Below are 15648 nucleotides of genomic sequence, written 5' to 3' on the forward strand. Positions count from 1 at the left end.
GCCTCCCCAAGGTCGACTCAGCCTCAAATGAGTACCTGGTGTGGTAAGCATCGCAACTGCGGAGACAAAGGCGGTTTGCCATGGTGCTGGCCATCCAACACCTTGTGAACTCTTCCGGCCTTCATAGGTGCTCGCTACGAATAGATGCCTTACCATCAGCCCCACAAACACAAAGCACCTGCCTGGGTATTTTCTTTCATAAAATGCTCCATACCTGGGTAGTGTGATTATGACTAGCTCCTGTTTTGGGAGCCCATGCCTCAATACGAATCACTCGAGCGGCAGTATATTTTCATTATCTGCGTAACGCTGTGTGGAAGGAACTTGGTCTATCACTTCAAAGCTCTGGGTTTTCTCCACCACAGTTGTCACTTCTCTAAGGTTGCGAAATGTGGAGCCCTCGAATGGAACATCTGTGCCGGTTTTAAACATTCAGGCTAGCCTGCTTACAATATATCCTGGGTTTAACCAGACGATTGTGTGAGCTCACAGATCCTTCAAAGATCTGGATGCATTCCCATCATCAGTGAGCCCCTCTGTCAAGCGAGGGCTGAGTTGTCTGAGTCATATATGTTGCATGCACATCTACCGCATGCCGAATCAGCTTCTGTTCGACTAGTTGAGTCTAAACAGGTGTGGCACAGGCTCGAAAAGAGATTGACTTATGTGGCACAAGACGATTTAGAACTGATTGGACTTGTTGATGACTTGTGACAGCAGTGTCAAGATCGGCCCCTGCGGCAGAGGTTTTGATAGAAAGTCGTATAACTTTTTATAAGATCCCTAATCTCAAGATTTGACCAAAAGTCACCCAGGCACACACATGTTATACTTTACACATTTTAAATCTTTATTCACCAGATTACTATTAAGCATACATCGGTTTCCAAATGCTTTAGATATATTACGGATTGTTGTGGCAAATAGCATGTCGCTTCGTGTGAATCAGTTTTTAAAAAGAAAGTTTAAATTTCATAAGAGCAGCTTTCAGTCTTTCACATTATGAAGGATCATTGCCATTTTCCACCCCAACTAGTAAACCATCTTACCCAATCAAATATGCCATCATTTTTGGAATACCACAAAAACAGTGAAAATGTTATATATTTTTATATATTTCCATAAAGTATTTTCTTCATTACATATTCCCATAGTTTTCTTACGCACACTATGACAATGGTTTTTATATCAGGCCATTTACACACAGGCGTCTTAAGTAACTTTAATGTGACAAGCGAATTGCATCACAAATGTGTTTTTTTTGCAGCCTCCTTGTGCAAAACCAGTCTCTTTTTTATGTAGTTATTAAACCAAAACTCACAAACTCATGTGCTGTGTTGACCAGGGAAGGTGTTCATGAATTGACTGGAGAAGTTTGCTTTCCAAGTTCCCCCTGGTGGAACATAATTGGGCCCATAGTCGTCATGTGCTCCAGATGGTTTATAGGCAAGAGAGTTGCATCTTGTTGGTTGTTATGCAGCTCACCTGGCAGGTGTCCACCCCTCCTTCGAGGTACCCTGCACACAGCATCCTGTTGGTGATTAGAGATGGGCTATAGGCCTGCGGCCCTGGTGTGACGCACGTCTTGAAGATCTCTACTGAAGCCTCCTGAAGCTGGTCGGGTGTGTAGCCTGTTAAGTACAAGAATTCGTGTTGGAAACCGTGTTTCAGTTTCTTATTTATTTTGGTATAGCCCTGTGAGCCATTCGGCTCTTGAATCGGGTGCAACCACAACAAACAAAAACACGAACAAGAAAACATCTTAGAGTGAAGTACTATATTTCATCACGACTTAGATCGTGGTACATTTAAATGTAAACAACATATCACCTGTATATCAGCTTAATGCCTATTACAGATATTCCTCGAGCACCAGAGAGCTCTGCTACCCGACTGCCATCATTATTCCAATGGATTTTTACAAAAAAATGTTTCCTAACAAAGATTTGGGCCTCCATTAAATCAAATGATTTGTTCAGTAGAAGAGATGTGTATATTATATTTGTTTTTCATTATACAAACATTCCCCCGAAATAAAAAAAATGTTCAACTATCGATTATGTTTAACTTGTGCCGCCGGAAAATAACATTGCACCGATTCATACATTAAAGTCACAATACATGCCTTGCATCGTGGGCATAGCAATGGATTTTTTGAATATTTGTATATGTTGTACATTAGAGGTGCTACATTTAACCCAACGTAAACAACTCAAGGGCTGTAATCCTGAGTTTAAACAGAAGGGAACTGCTTTCTATGAGAAGATCGATTTTATTAGAATGTTAATCGGGTCGTGTGGAGGCTCAAAACATGACAATACTGTGGTTGCTTTGTTCTTACACCATAGACACTGAGATATGGATACTAAATAATATCTCAAACTATGCTCTATTTAGTGGTCAAAGTATCTTCTGAAATCACGTGTTTTCCCAGGTTTGGAATATTTCACCTATGGACTTACCACCTTCAAAAAGTTTCCCCTAACCAGAAATGAAGCATGATTTCCCTGGGTAGGGAAACTTCTGAAAGCGAGGTGGGAGGCAAACTGGCTGTATGTAATCGATGAAGGAAACAAGTTCTGACAGCTCCATAAGAGCAATGTCATAGTCATGGCTGCTTCCGTTGTAGCGCTCGTGGATGAGGATTCTGTTGACGCTTCTGGCCACGACAGTTGAAGCGCTGAGATCGTTCTGAGAGTGCAGGCCCAGGTATACCGTCCAGGTGTTTGGGTTGTTACTAGGGGGGTAAATACACAGCCACCACATTCAGCATCAAATAATATAGGGCATTATGTTTTTTTTTTTACCAAGGTAAGCCTCATTGAGTCTCAGGACTTTTTCAGGAGGGTCCTGCCAAGTTATTTCGGTAGGGGTGATGACTGCTGCTCTGTATAATCTCAACTGAGTAATTCGTGTGGGTCAGTTTTACAAGTAAGCAAATTTGGACTGTGGCGCCGGCACGCATCACGATTGCAAGTGCACTACGAAAAATCATACCTGAATGTGAAAAAAATCTGAGACGCTTAATCCCTATTCCACTTATATTCATAACTCTTTCTGCAATAAAATTCTACAAAAAATATCTTCTAATGGTGTTGTGATTCATTGTGTGAGTGGGAGCAGCGGTGGTTCATTGGTTAGCACACTGCACTTATGAACCTGTTGACCCACGTTTTAATTCCCCAAGCTTGATTCCCAACCACAGATAAAGTTATTCGTGACCAGTGTGGTGAGGTATGGTCGAACAACACCCCATGACCAACACGATGTGCCAAGGCCTTCATCCCAAAAGCGGTCTGACAAAGGGCTGCAAGTTGTGATTATCAAACTTGTCTGCTGTGTGTGTAACATTTAACACAATGCATCCTTTTAAAGAATGACAAATAAAAATAGGGTTTACCCTTTCTGGCAATAAAACAGGTGTTAAGATATTCTTGGTGCTTTCTACGTGACTTTACCGAAAGAACCAAGAATATGAATCCCTGCAGTCACGAAAGCTTTAAATTAAAATTTAAGGTGTTAAGATGTTCAAACACGTTTAGCAAGGAATCAAGCTTGTATTAACCACACGTACTTGTGGTGAACATGCAAATAAACTTGCTCTGATAATAATATATGCATTGTCTTTGGCCTACACCAGAGACGGCCTTCTTTAGCACCTAGTTTCACCAGTGACAGACCAGAGAACGTCAAAAGGCAAACAGTACAAGGACAATGCACGTATCAGAGCATGTATAGCTCGGAGTAAAGTGTTAAGAAGACATGTGAAGCAACAGAAACGCTCACCTCTGGAAGCAATGAGCAGCACTCACAACCCAGCGGTCACTGAAGAGGAAGCCCCCACAGGTCAGTCTGTTCAAGTTGTGCAGGCTCTCTTGCCAGGGCCATTCTCAGAGCCTTGCTTTGTAGCCTCCCACGATCCGGCTCTTCACTCTGCGTTCTGCTACGGGGATCCAGCCACATTCTGAAAAACGACAAAACACAATTACTTCTATACAGGTTTTTTTTTAGTTAGATCGCGTAAATATAGAAATGTCTAGTCAAACCCGCCATAATTAGTAAGAGATGTCACATAAACAGAACATGCCGATTCATCACTAGTACAGCACACCGGTGTGTTGGAGAGACAAGCCACAACATTTACAATCTGAGTACGACGTTTTGCTAGTAAATCTTGACTTAAAGTTTTCGTGACTGCAGGAATTCAAATTCTTTGGGTCTTTAGGTAAAGTCACGTAGATGGTTATTTTCTTTGAACCATCTACGTGACTTTACCGAAAGACCCAAAGAATATGTTTTGCTAGTAATCACAACTAGCTTCATCAGGCGACAGCCAGATTTGTGGAGAAGTCCACCTGTTTCGTTCCTTATATAGAGGCGTAGATGTGATGACAACACTTGTGCACTCTTCTTGTCCAAGGTGTGGGGGGAGGATTAATGAATCAACGTACATTATGCGTGCGCATTATGCGAGCCCATTGATCTGGTACTTCCTGTCCATTGCTTGTACTAAAATAGCCGTACCAGAGACAGCCTTCTTTAGGGCCTAGTCTCACCAGTGTCAGAGCAGAGAACGTCAATCATTGTTTTCCATCTTCATAGATTCATCTATCATTGTAATATTTATCAACCATGGTCTATTAATTTCTAGATGAAGATGTCTCTAATACACAAGGATTTACGCTAGGCACTATATTTTGCAAAACAATAGTTCGTGAAATCACGTTTTGAACTGACAATTACCGTCATAAAATAATAATTTACCCATTTTTGTATTACGGAATTTGTACAAGAAGCGCATGAACGAAAGGATGGTGAGTTCATAAACCGGTAAATTAAGAATTAATAAATACCTCTGCTGCAGGGGTCGGGAACCTTTTTGACTAAGAGAGCCATGAAAGCAAAAAATTTGGAAATTTATTTCAGTGAGAGCCATATAATATATTTAAAAAGTGAATTCAACTAAATGTCAGTATAATAAGCCTCTGAATTTATTCTTTTAAATAATGTTGTTATAACACTCACCATTAATGCGACTTCTGGTGCTGCATGGATTTGCTGATGTCTTTGTAGTCGGGTTGGTACTTGGTGAGGTTAAGCTTCATGCAAGCGTTGAGGCTTTCATCCGTTAAACGTGATCGTAGGTTGGACTTGATGTTTTTAAGATGTGAGAATGACTGCTCACATGCATACGTAGATCCAAACATGGTCAATACAGCAATACTCACACGCTGCAGTGTGTGGTATGTGACAGGAAGCGCGTTCCAAGTTTTGAGAATCAGCTGGTCTTCGGGTTGGAGTTTTTTCATTTCTGTCCACATGTGCTTGCTCGCCAACTCCGCTTTCTGTCGTGTGATTCTTTCCAAATTTTCATTCAGTGACTTGAACTTATTCACCCACATGTCTGAGGCCTTCAGGTCAGCCACTTCTGCTTCAAAATCTCTGACGGAGACACCAGGGATGTAATTCAGGTCGGCTGTGTTCAGTGAACACTCGTTTGGATGGGTGATGAACTTAAAAAGACGAGTGTGCTCACGAAATTCTCCAAAGCGTGCTTTGAAGGACTGTAGGAGACTGGATGTTCAGCCAGCTAGCTGGTGGAGATCAAGGTTTTGAATGGGCTCACTTGCTGTGCATGCATCTTTAAATTGGCTCAGTTTTTCAAAATGTAGTAAACGACCTGTTTCAAGATCCGTGATGAAAAGCTCAAGCTTGTTTTCAAAAGCAAATACAGCTTGTTGAAGGGATAACACTGTATTTCCAATGCCTTGCATTTTCACGTTGAGCTGGTTCAGATGTTCAGTCAGATCTACGAGATAGTAAAACTTGAGGAGCCACTCGGTGTCGGCTAGCTCAGGATGCCCGACGCCTTTCATTTCAAGGAAAGTCCGGATTTCGTTCAGGCAAGCCGCAAAACGGCTAAGCACCTTCCCTCTTGACAACCAACGCACATTGCTGTGCAAAAGCAGACCAGGATAGTTATTTACAACTTCATCCAGCAGTGTTTTAAACTGGCGATCATTTAAGGCTCGGGCAACAATAAAGTTGATCACACGAATGACCAGCGACATCACTTCGCCAAACTGCCTGTCACACATCTGAGCACAAAGTGCCTCCTGGTGTATAATGCAATGGAAACTTAGGATGGGTCTATTTTCATGTTCACGGAGAAGCGCCACAAATCCTTTGTTTTTCCCCACCATACACGGAGCACCATCAGTACACACTGAGAGAAGTTTATCCATAGGTAGACTTTTTTCTTGAGCAAACTCCATGAAAGACTTGAATAAATCCTCACCTCTTGTGGACCCTTTTAATGGCAGAACAGCAAGACTTTCTTCGCGCAGTGTGTCACCAACAGCATATCTTGCAATCACGCTGAACTGCGACAAATGGCTCACGTCTGTTGACTCATCCAAAGCCAGAGAAAAGAACGGCGCTGCATTTATGTCCTTCACTTGCGTTTCCTCCACTTTGTTTGCCATCACGATGGTACGATCATGAACAGTTCTTGCCGACAGAGGCATGTCTTGTATCCGTTTGATTATCTTGTCTTTGTTCGGAAGATCATCAAAAAGTTCATTGGCTACATCCAGCATGAACGTTTTAGCATACTCGCCATCTGTGAATGGTTTTCCGTTCCTCACTATTGCTAAAGAACCAGCAAAGCTAGCCGAATTATAGTCACCTTGCCGGGTCCATACGCGGAGTTGCTGCTGGCTAGCTTGCACCCTGCTCAGAAGCTCTTGGCACGCTTTCTTTCTGCTGTCTCCCGCAGGGTATTTTGATGCAAAGGTAGCGTGGCGCGTGCCGAAGTGCCGCTTTACATTCGACCGTTTCAACGATGTAATTTTGTCATTGCAAATTAGACACACCGCAGAACCCGCTCTCTCCACAAAGGCGAATTCTTCGGTCCATTCGTCCTGAAATGTACGATACTCGTCGTCTTTTTTTCTTTTCGCCATCTTCTTCGTCGAAGGGTTAGCTTTGAGCTAATGACCGAGCAGACGCAGTCTCAGACTGATTCAAAAGGGGGCGTTTACCTGTTTTACCCAGCAACGGCAAACGTAGGCCAGTATCATCCAATTAAAATAATGGATAATTGCTCCTGCAGCCCTGAACAGGACATGCGCAGTGAAAAATCGATGGATGGATTAAAACAAGTGAGAATATTTTGTTTAATCTGCGAGCCATATGCAATCATCAAAAGAGCCACATCTGGCTCGCGAGCCATAGGTTCCCGACCCCTGCTCTGCTGGCTGGTATTGGGTCAACTTTGTAGAACTCCAAACTGAAACCATATTCTGAAACAGGAAATGAGAAAACATTTTGCGTGAATATCGTGTACAGTACAAAACCTAACACAGTTATAACCGAGTCAGATGTCTTAGCAAGCAGCAACAACATCGCGTACAGTACAAAAACAGTTATAACCGAGTTTAACACGTAGGCTTTTGCGACCAATATCCATAAGAGGTGTTTTGGGTTAGATCACGTAAATATATAAATGTGTCGTTAAAACCCGCCACCACCCAACACAGCCAACTAGTAAGGGTTGTCACATAAACAGAACATGCCAATTCGTCACGAGTACAGCACAGCGGTGTGTTGGAGAGCCAAGCCACAACATTTACAATCTGAGTATGACGTTTCACCAGTAATTACAACTAGCCTCATCAGGCGACAGCCAGATTTGTGGAGAAGTCTAAATGTTTCGTTCCTTATATAGAGGCGTAGATGTGGTGATCACACTTCTGCGCTCTTGCGCAAAGTGGGGGGGGGGGGGGGGGAGAATTATGAGTCAACGTACATCATGTGCATTATGCGAGCCCTTTCATCTTGTCCTTCCTGTCCATTGTGTGTATTAAAATAGCTGTACCAACGGTAATCCCTATTGAAATATGGTGCCCTTTATAGGCATGCATTTAAATAATGTATTATTTGATTATTCTCTTCCACGCAGCACTAAGGAGGTAGCTATCTGAACGGTTACAATTATTTATAATTCTTTCAATTTCGAAAGATTATCTAATTAGTTTTGGCCAGTAGTAGCTGATTTTGCAAAGAAGTTCAACATTTTCAAAATCAATTGAGTGTCCTTGTTGGCACGCGTATTCTGCTACTGCTGACAGTTGTATTTGGGAGTATTTAATATTTCTCTGATGTTCTTTTCATCTCGTGCTGATCATTCGTCCTGTTTGCCCAACATAACATTTGCCAGGTATTTAACGCATTAGGGCAACTGACAGTTGTTGTATCTATAGGCCTTTTCCAAAATTGATATTAATAATACTTGCCGGTATTTTTTTATGAATAAATAAATAACACCCACTACGACAAGGACCAGCAAACAGCAGCTGGAGATTGTAAAAAGGCCATTTTACATAAATAAATAATAAACTCCGGGGCAAAGGGAGGTTAGCGACTATCTGAAAAATCTCCAGATTGCCAAAGGACAATTCACCTATTTGATGTAACACAGCCGCCCGGGGTCACCAAAAGGGAAGGGGGAATTCCAGGCTTCAGGGACCCCCCCCCCCCCCCCCTTCGTCAGCCCGCTAAGTTGTGATGCCACGCGCACAAGCGAGTTTAAAAAATTGTCCTCTTCTTTGCTATTAAAACAACGGTTAAAGTTCTGAACTCAACTACAAGGATAAGCTAACATTATCAATCCTCACACTCACTCCATTTAAAAACCAGGCCACAATCTACATCAGTGAATCATTACCCATTTATTAATTCGATACTAAATGACCGAAGCCTCAAGAATAGTTTTGGCAGTCAGAGTTATTTCTAAATCAAAACAAATTCTATAACCTCAGGACATCAGGAATAAAATAAAATAAATAACTCATACATAATAGCCCGGACCCTCGGATACAGGCGAGGAGCAAAAGTTAATACAATGTTAAATCACAAATCTTGGGGACAGAAACAGATAATATTGATGCAATGTTACATCAAGGGTAATCGAGATGGAATCAGGTGGAATGGGACGGGCTTACACAGCCAAGATAGACTGTGTTCCATAGGAAGGAGCCTCCCGGCCGCCTTTGTCTTCCCGCGGGAGAGCAGGAATTTAACACCAGAGCGAGGGAAATTTATTATCGCGGGGGCCATCTGTACACACTGCGCTGGACTTAATGATACACACACGGACTACACCCCCCCCACCACAACGCAGACTGGGCATCTGTTTTTTTTTCTCTCTCGCAAGAGACACGAAGAGAGGAGAGAGAATTTCACATTTAAGCTCGGTAAGGGACAGCGAGACGGCAGATCGGAAGAGGACATCAAGCCAGCTCCGAGGCATGGCCTCGAGACATTAGCAGTGGGTGCTGTGTCCCGCAGAGAAGAGGGGCGAGGTGATGTTAGGTGCTGAGTTCGGCATGGACCGATAGAGTATCGCTGAAAGTTATTCTACATTCATCCTGATGTTTTGAGTCGCTTGCAGAATCGAGGATTGCGATAAGCTGTATCGTACTAAGCTATCAGAGTTGTGTAAGAGGTGTGCAAATTCAATTTTCAAGTTTTGAGCGTGAGCGACAATAGCTCTCGACAGTTCAACAAGGCACAGCTCGGCGAGCGCCAGAAGAGGGCGGCGAGCGGCCGGCTCCAAGGGGCCCCGCGATCAACTGAGGATGGCGAGGCTCGCCGAGTAGCGATGTATCAACGAGCGTGAGTTCAGAGCTGAAAGACGAAGTATCGCTCAAAGACTTTTATTTCTACATCGAATGCCAGCTCCCAGCTGCAGCGCAACCAGCCGCCCGTGAGCAAGAGTGCCAGCGAACCAGCGGCGAGCGTGATCGTGCGCATCTCCACGGAGAGAGCGCGTGCGGCGCAGCTCATCATCCAGCGGCGGAAAGAGCCCGACCAGCCGCCCTTGAGCAAAAGAGTCAGCGACCAGCGGATCAGCTCAGCATCGGCCAGCGGAAGAAGACGGCGACCAACCTGAAGACCAGCCAACCAACGACGCAGAAGAAGACTCTACAACTCGCCCAGAATGGCGAGACTCGCTGTTTAGCGACATGCTACGCCGTGCGAATGCAGCACCATCAGAAGAAGTATCGCTCGAAAAGCATTCCGCTCTGAACCTTGACACTCAAAGGTCACTGCAGTGATAGCTAAGCTGACGAGAATCCCAGCATCAGCCACCAGAGGGTGCTCATCGCCAGAGAGAGCGCCACCAAGCGACGCCAACGGCGAGCACCTTCGACAACAGCAACAGACGAGCTGCGGGCGCCGTCTGCCGACGGATCATCGCGCCTACAGCGCACCGTGTCAACTCGTCCACCTGCTGCGGGGCCGAACTCTGGCCGACCGCGTGAAAGAAGAAAACCCCGCTGTTCGTATGATATGCACTCTGCCCCACACTGCCACCACACCACCTGGCGTCTTCTTGACGCAAAGAATTGATTCCGAACACTGGTCCACTCAACCCAATTCATATCACTCAACACACACACGAACCATTAAGAAGCCTAATCGTCAAGTACGTGAACCATCAGTGGCCGCGAAAGCGTCGCGGCTCACCGAGTGATGAGAATACGTCGTTTTAAGTACATTACATTTTTTTGTAATTTGTACTTCCAATCGCATAAATTACCAATAGATTCATCAATATAAATTAAGCCTTTGAAACCTTCGCCACGAAACTCTACGCTCACGGGGAAATGAGTGTGTAAACCGGTTTCCTTATCAGACAATCTTGTCCACAAATTAATTAAAGTTCGGCCCAAGTTAAGGATCTCGTGGGAGAACACGCACACCATCGCACGCCCTTACTCTAAGCCATTTCTTTAATCATATAATCTTGCCGATGAATCTATTTACGTATATTTGTCACTGTGAACAGTGAGAGACAGAATAACAACAAGAAAATCCAGAAAAACGCATGTCAAAAATGTTATAAATTGCTTTGCATTTTAATGACGGAAATAAGTATTTGACCCCCTCTCAATCAGAAAGATTTCTGGCTCCCAGGTGTCTCTTAAACAGGTAACAAGCTGAGATTAGGAGCACACTCTTAAAGGGAGTGCTCCTAAGTGCTCCTCTTAAAGGGAGTGCTCCTAATCTCAGCTTGTTACCTGTATAAAAGACACCTGTCCACAGAAGCAATCCATCAATCAGATTCTAAACTCTCCACCATGGCCAAGACAAAAAAGAGCTCTCCAAGGATGTCAGGGACAAGATTGTAGACCTACACAAGGCTGGAATGGGCTACAAGACCATTGCTAAGCAGCTTGGTGAGAAGGTGACAACAGTTGGTGCGATTATTCGCAAATGGAAGAAACACAAAAGATCTGTCAATCTCCCTCGGCCTGGGGCTCCATGCAAGCTCTTACCTCGTGGAGTTGCAATGATCATGAGAACGGTGAGGAATCAGCCCAGAACTACACGTGAGGATCTTGTCAATGATCTCAAGACAGCTGGGACCATAGTCAGCAAGAAAACAATTGGTAACACACTACGCCGTGAAGGACTGAAATCCTGCAGCGCCCGCAAGGTCCCCCTGCTCAAGGGACAATTGGGTGAAAGTGTTGTGGTCAGATGAGACCAAAATGGGGCTCTTTGGCATCAACTTAACTCGTCGTGTTTGGGGGAGGAGGAATGCTGCCTATGACCACGTTCAAACATGGACGTGGAAACATCATGCTTTGGGGGTGTTTTTCTGCTAAAGGGACAGGACAACTTCACCGCATAAAAGGGACGATAGACGGGGCCATGTACCGTCAAATCTTGGGTGAGAACCTCCTTCCCTCAGCCAGGGCATTGAAAATGGGTTGTGGATGGGTATTCCAGCATGACAATGACCCAAAACACACGGCCAAGGCAACAAAGGAGTGACTCAAGAAGAAGCACATTAAGGTCCTGGAGTGGCCTAGCCAGTCTCCAGACCTTAATCCAATAGAAAATCTGTGGAGGGAGCTGAAGGTTCGAGTTGCCAAACGTCAGCCTCGAAACCGTAATGACTTGAAGAAGATCTGCAAGGAGGAGTGGGACAAAATCTCTCCTGGTGGGCAACTACAAGAAACGTCTGACCTCTGTGATTGCCAACAAGGGTTTTGCCACAAAGTACTATGTCATGTTTTGCAGAGGGGTCAAATACTAATTTCCCTCATTAAAATTCAAATCAATTTATAACATTTTTGACATGCGTTTTTCTGGATTTTGTTGTTGTTATTCTGTCTCTCACTGTTCAAATAAACCTACTATTAAAATGATAGACTGATCATTTCTTTGTCAGTGTGTAAACATACAAAATCAGCAGGGGATCCAATACTTGTTTCCCTCACTGTAGGTTCGTATTAACGCTCGGTAATACAATTATTCTCGCTTTAACATTTACGGAGCATGTATTAGTGTGTTTACGTCAGGTCTCCAAATTCAGATCGCAGCACAGAATACAGTTCTTATAAATAAGATTGTTACGCATGAAATCAGGAAAGAAACACGCAACCACTTCTGCGTTGATCAATTTTATTCTAAACGAAACCTTAACTTTACATGCGAACTCTCAAGCTTGGAATTTTCAACACAGCATCAACACAGTAAACATCAACGATTGCGTTGTATCACTTTGGCAACTGCACACATGATTAATTCCACAGCGTAACGTGAGCTTAATTGGTGATAGAGAGAGTCGTTAAAACATGCATGTGCTCTATTCTCAACAAAAACCTTAACACTCTAATATGCAAATTCTTGTACTTGAAATTGTCAGCACAGTACTACAGGCGATGTTCATTCATTGATCCATCTTTTCAACCCTCAATAATCACGTTGTTAATTGGGTAACAGAACAATTGATTATTTCCTCTGAGTACCACGAGCATACGGAAAATACGAATAAAAAGTCCTTAAAAGTTCATCCGACGATATTCATGCGAAAAGGCAGTCAAAACAATTATTATTCTCTAAGGCACTAATATACGTAAATAGATTCATTGGCAAGATTATATGATTAAAGAAATGGCTTAGAGTAAGGGCGTGCGATGGTGTGCGTGTTCTCCCACGAGATCCTTAACTTGGGCCGAACTTTAATTAATTTGTGGACAAGATTGTCTGATAAGGAAACGGGTTTACACGCTCATTTCCCCGTGAGCGTAGAGTTTCGTGGCGAAGGTTTCAAAGGCTTAATTTATATTGATGAATCTATTGGTAATTTATGCGATTGGAAGTACAAATTACCAAAAAAATTAATGTACTTAAAACGACGTATTCTCATCACTCGGTGAGCCATGACGCTTTCGCGGCCACTGATGGTTCACGTACTTGACGATTAGGCTTCTTAATGGTTCGTGTGTGTGTTGAGTGATATGAATTGGGTTGAGTGGACCAGTGTTCGGAATCAATTCTTTGCGTCAAGAAGACGCCAGGTGGTGTGGTGGCGGTGTGGTGGCAGTGTGGGGCAGAGTGCATATCATACGAACAGCGGGGTTTTCCTCTTTCACGCGGCCGGCCGGTGTTCGGCCCCGCAGCAGGTGGACGAGTTGACACGGTGCGCTGTAGGCGCGATGATCCGTCGGCAGACGGCGCCCGCAGCTCGTCTGTTGCTGTTGGCGAAGGTGCTCGCCGTTGGCGTCGCTTGGTGGCGCTCTCTCTGGCGATGAGCACCCTCTGGTGGCTGATGCTGGGATTCTCGTCAGCTTAGCTATCACTGCAGTGACCTTTGAGTGTCAAGGTTCAGAGCGGAATGCTTTTAGAGCGATACTTCTTCTGATGGTGCTGCATTCGCACGGCGTAGCATGTCGCTAACAGCGAGTCTCGCCATTCTGGGCGAGTTGTAGAGTCTTCTTCTGCGTCGTTGGTTGGCTGGTCTTCAGGTTGGTCGCCGTCTTCTTCCGCTGGCCGATGCTGAGCTGATCCGCTGGTCGCTGACTCTTTTGCTCACGGGCAGCTGGTCGGGCTCTTTCCGCTGCTGGATGATGAGCTGCACCGCACGCGCTCTCTCCGTGGAGATGCGCACGATCACGCTCGCCGCTGGTTCGCTGGCACTCTTGCTCACGGGCGGCTGGTTGCGCTGCAGCTGGGAGCTGGCATTCGATGTAGAAATAAAAGTTTCTGTGCGATACTTCGTCTTTCAGCTCTGAACTCACGCTCGTTGATACATCGCTACTCGGCGAGCCTCACCATCCTCAGTTGATCGCGGGGCCCCTTGGAGCCGGCCGCTCGCCGCCCTCTTCTGGCGCTCGCCGAGCTGTGCCTTGTTGAACTGTCGAGAGCTATTGTCGCTCACTCTCAAAACTTGCAAATTGTATTTGCACACCTCTTACACAACTCTGATTGCTTAGTACAATACAGCTTATCACAATCCTCGATTCTGCAGGCGACTCAAAACATCAGGATGAATGTAGAATAACTTTCAGCGATACTCTATCGGTCCATGCCGAACTCAGCACCTAACATCACCTCGCCCCTCTTCTTTGCGGGACGCAGCACCCACTGCTAATGTCTCGAGGCCATGCCTCAGAGCTGGCTTGATGTCCTCTTCCGATCTGCCGTCTCGCTGTCCCTTGCCGAGCTTAAACGTGAAATTCTCTCTCCGCGTCTCTTGCGAGAGAGAAAAAAAACAGATGCCCACTCTGCGTTGTGGGGGGGGGGGGTGTAGTCCGTGTGTGTATCATTAAGTCCAGCGCAGTGTGTACAGATGGCCCCAGCGATAATACATTTCCCTCGCTCTGGTGTTAAATTCCCACTCTCCCGCGCTGCGGGAAGACAAATGCGGCCGGGAGGCTCCTTCCTAATGAAACACAGTCTATCTTGGCTGTGTAAGCCCGTCCCATTGCGCCTGATTCCATCTCGATAACCCTTGATGTAACATTGCATCGTTATTATCTGTTTCTGTTCCCAAGATTTGTGATTTAACATTGTATTAACTTTTGCTCCTCGCCTGTATCCGAGGGTCTGGGCTATTATGTATGAGTTATTTATTTTATTTTATTCCTGATGTCCTGAGGTTAGAGAAGTTGTTTTGACTTAGAAATAACTCTGACTGCCAGAACTATTCTTGAGGCTTCGGTCATTTAGTATCGAATTAATAAATGGGTAATGATTCACTGATGTAGATTGTGGCCTGGTTTTTTTTTGTTCTATTCGGTAAAGTCACGTAGGTAAAACATAAAATAACAAAAATCACGACGTTTCGTCCACAACACAAGTGGCCTTCATCAGGTGAAGGGACCGTGCTGTCATGATGGCAGCATTGGAGTGAAAACAGCCAAGCCCAGGTCGCGTCCTTTAAGCTATGTGGGAGGAAGCAAAAACGCTTTGACAAAGGAATTAGCATTAAAACGAGCATGATGTACGTAGGAGGTACATGGACCATGATGGACCAGGAGCGGGTGGGGACCATGACGGACCAGCAGCGGGGGGGTGGGGGGGAGTAGAGTGAGTGAGTGGAGTAAGTGAGTGGAGTGAGTGAGTGAGTGGAGTGAGCGAGTGAGTGGAGTGAGTGGAGTGAGTGAGTGGAGTGAGTGAGTGATTGGGGTGAGGGGAGTGAGTGAGTGGAGTGAGTGAGTGAGAGAGTAGAGTGAGTGAGTGGAGTGGAGTGAGTGAGTGAGTGGAGTGAGTGGAGTGGAGTGAGTGGAGTGGAGTGAGTGGAGTGGAGTGAGTGGAGTGAGTGAGTGAGTGGAGTGAGTGGAGTGA

Source organism: Petromyzon marinus, unplaced genomic scaffold, assembly GCF_048934315.1.
Source record: "Petromyzon marinus isolate PM22_M1 ecotype Great Lakes invasive population unplaced genomic scaffold, UKy_Petmar_22M1.pri1.0 PM_Scaffold_108, whole genome shotgun sequence".
Classification (NCBI taxonomy): Eukaryota; Metazoa; Chordata; class Hyperoartia; order Petromyzontiformes; family Petromyzontidae; genus Petromyzon; species Petromyzon marinus.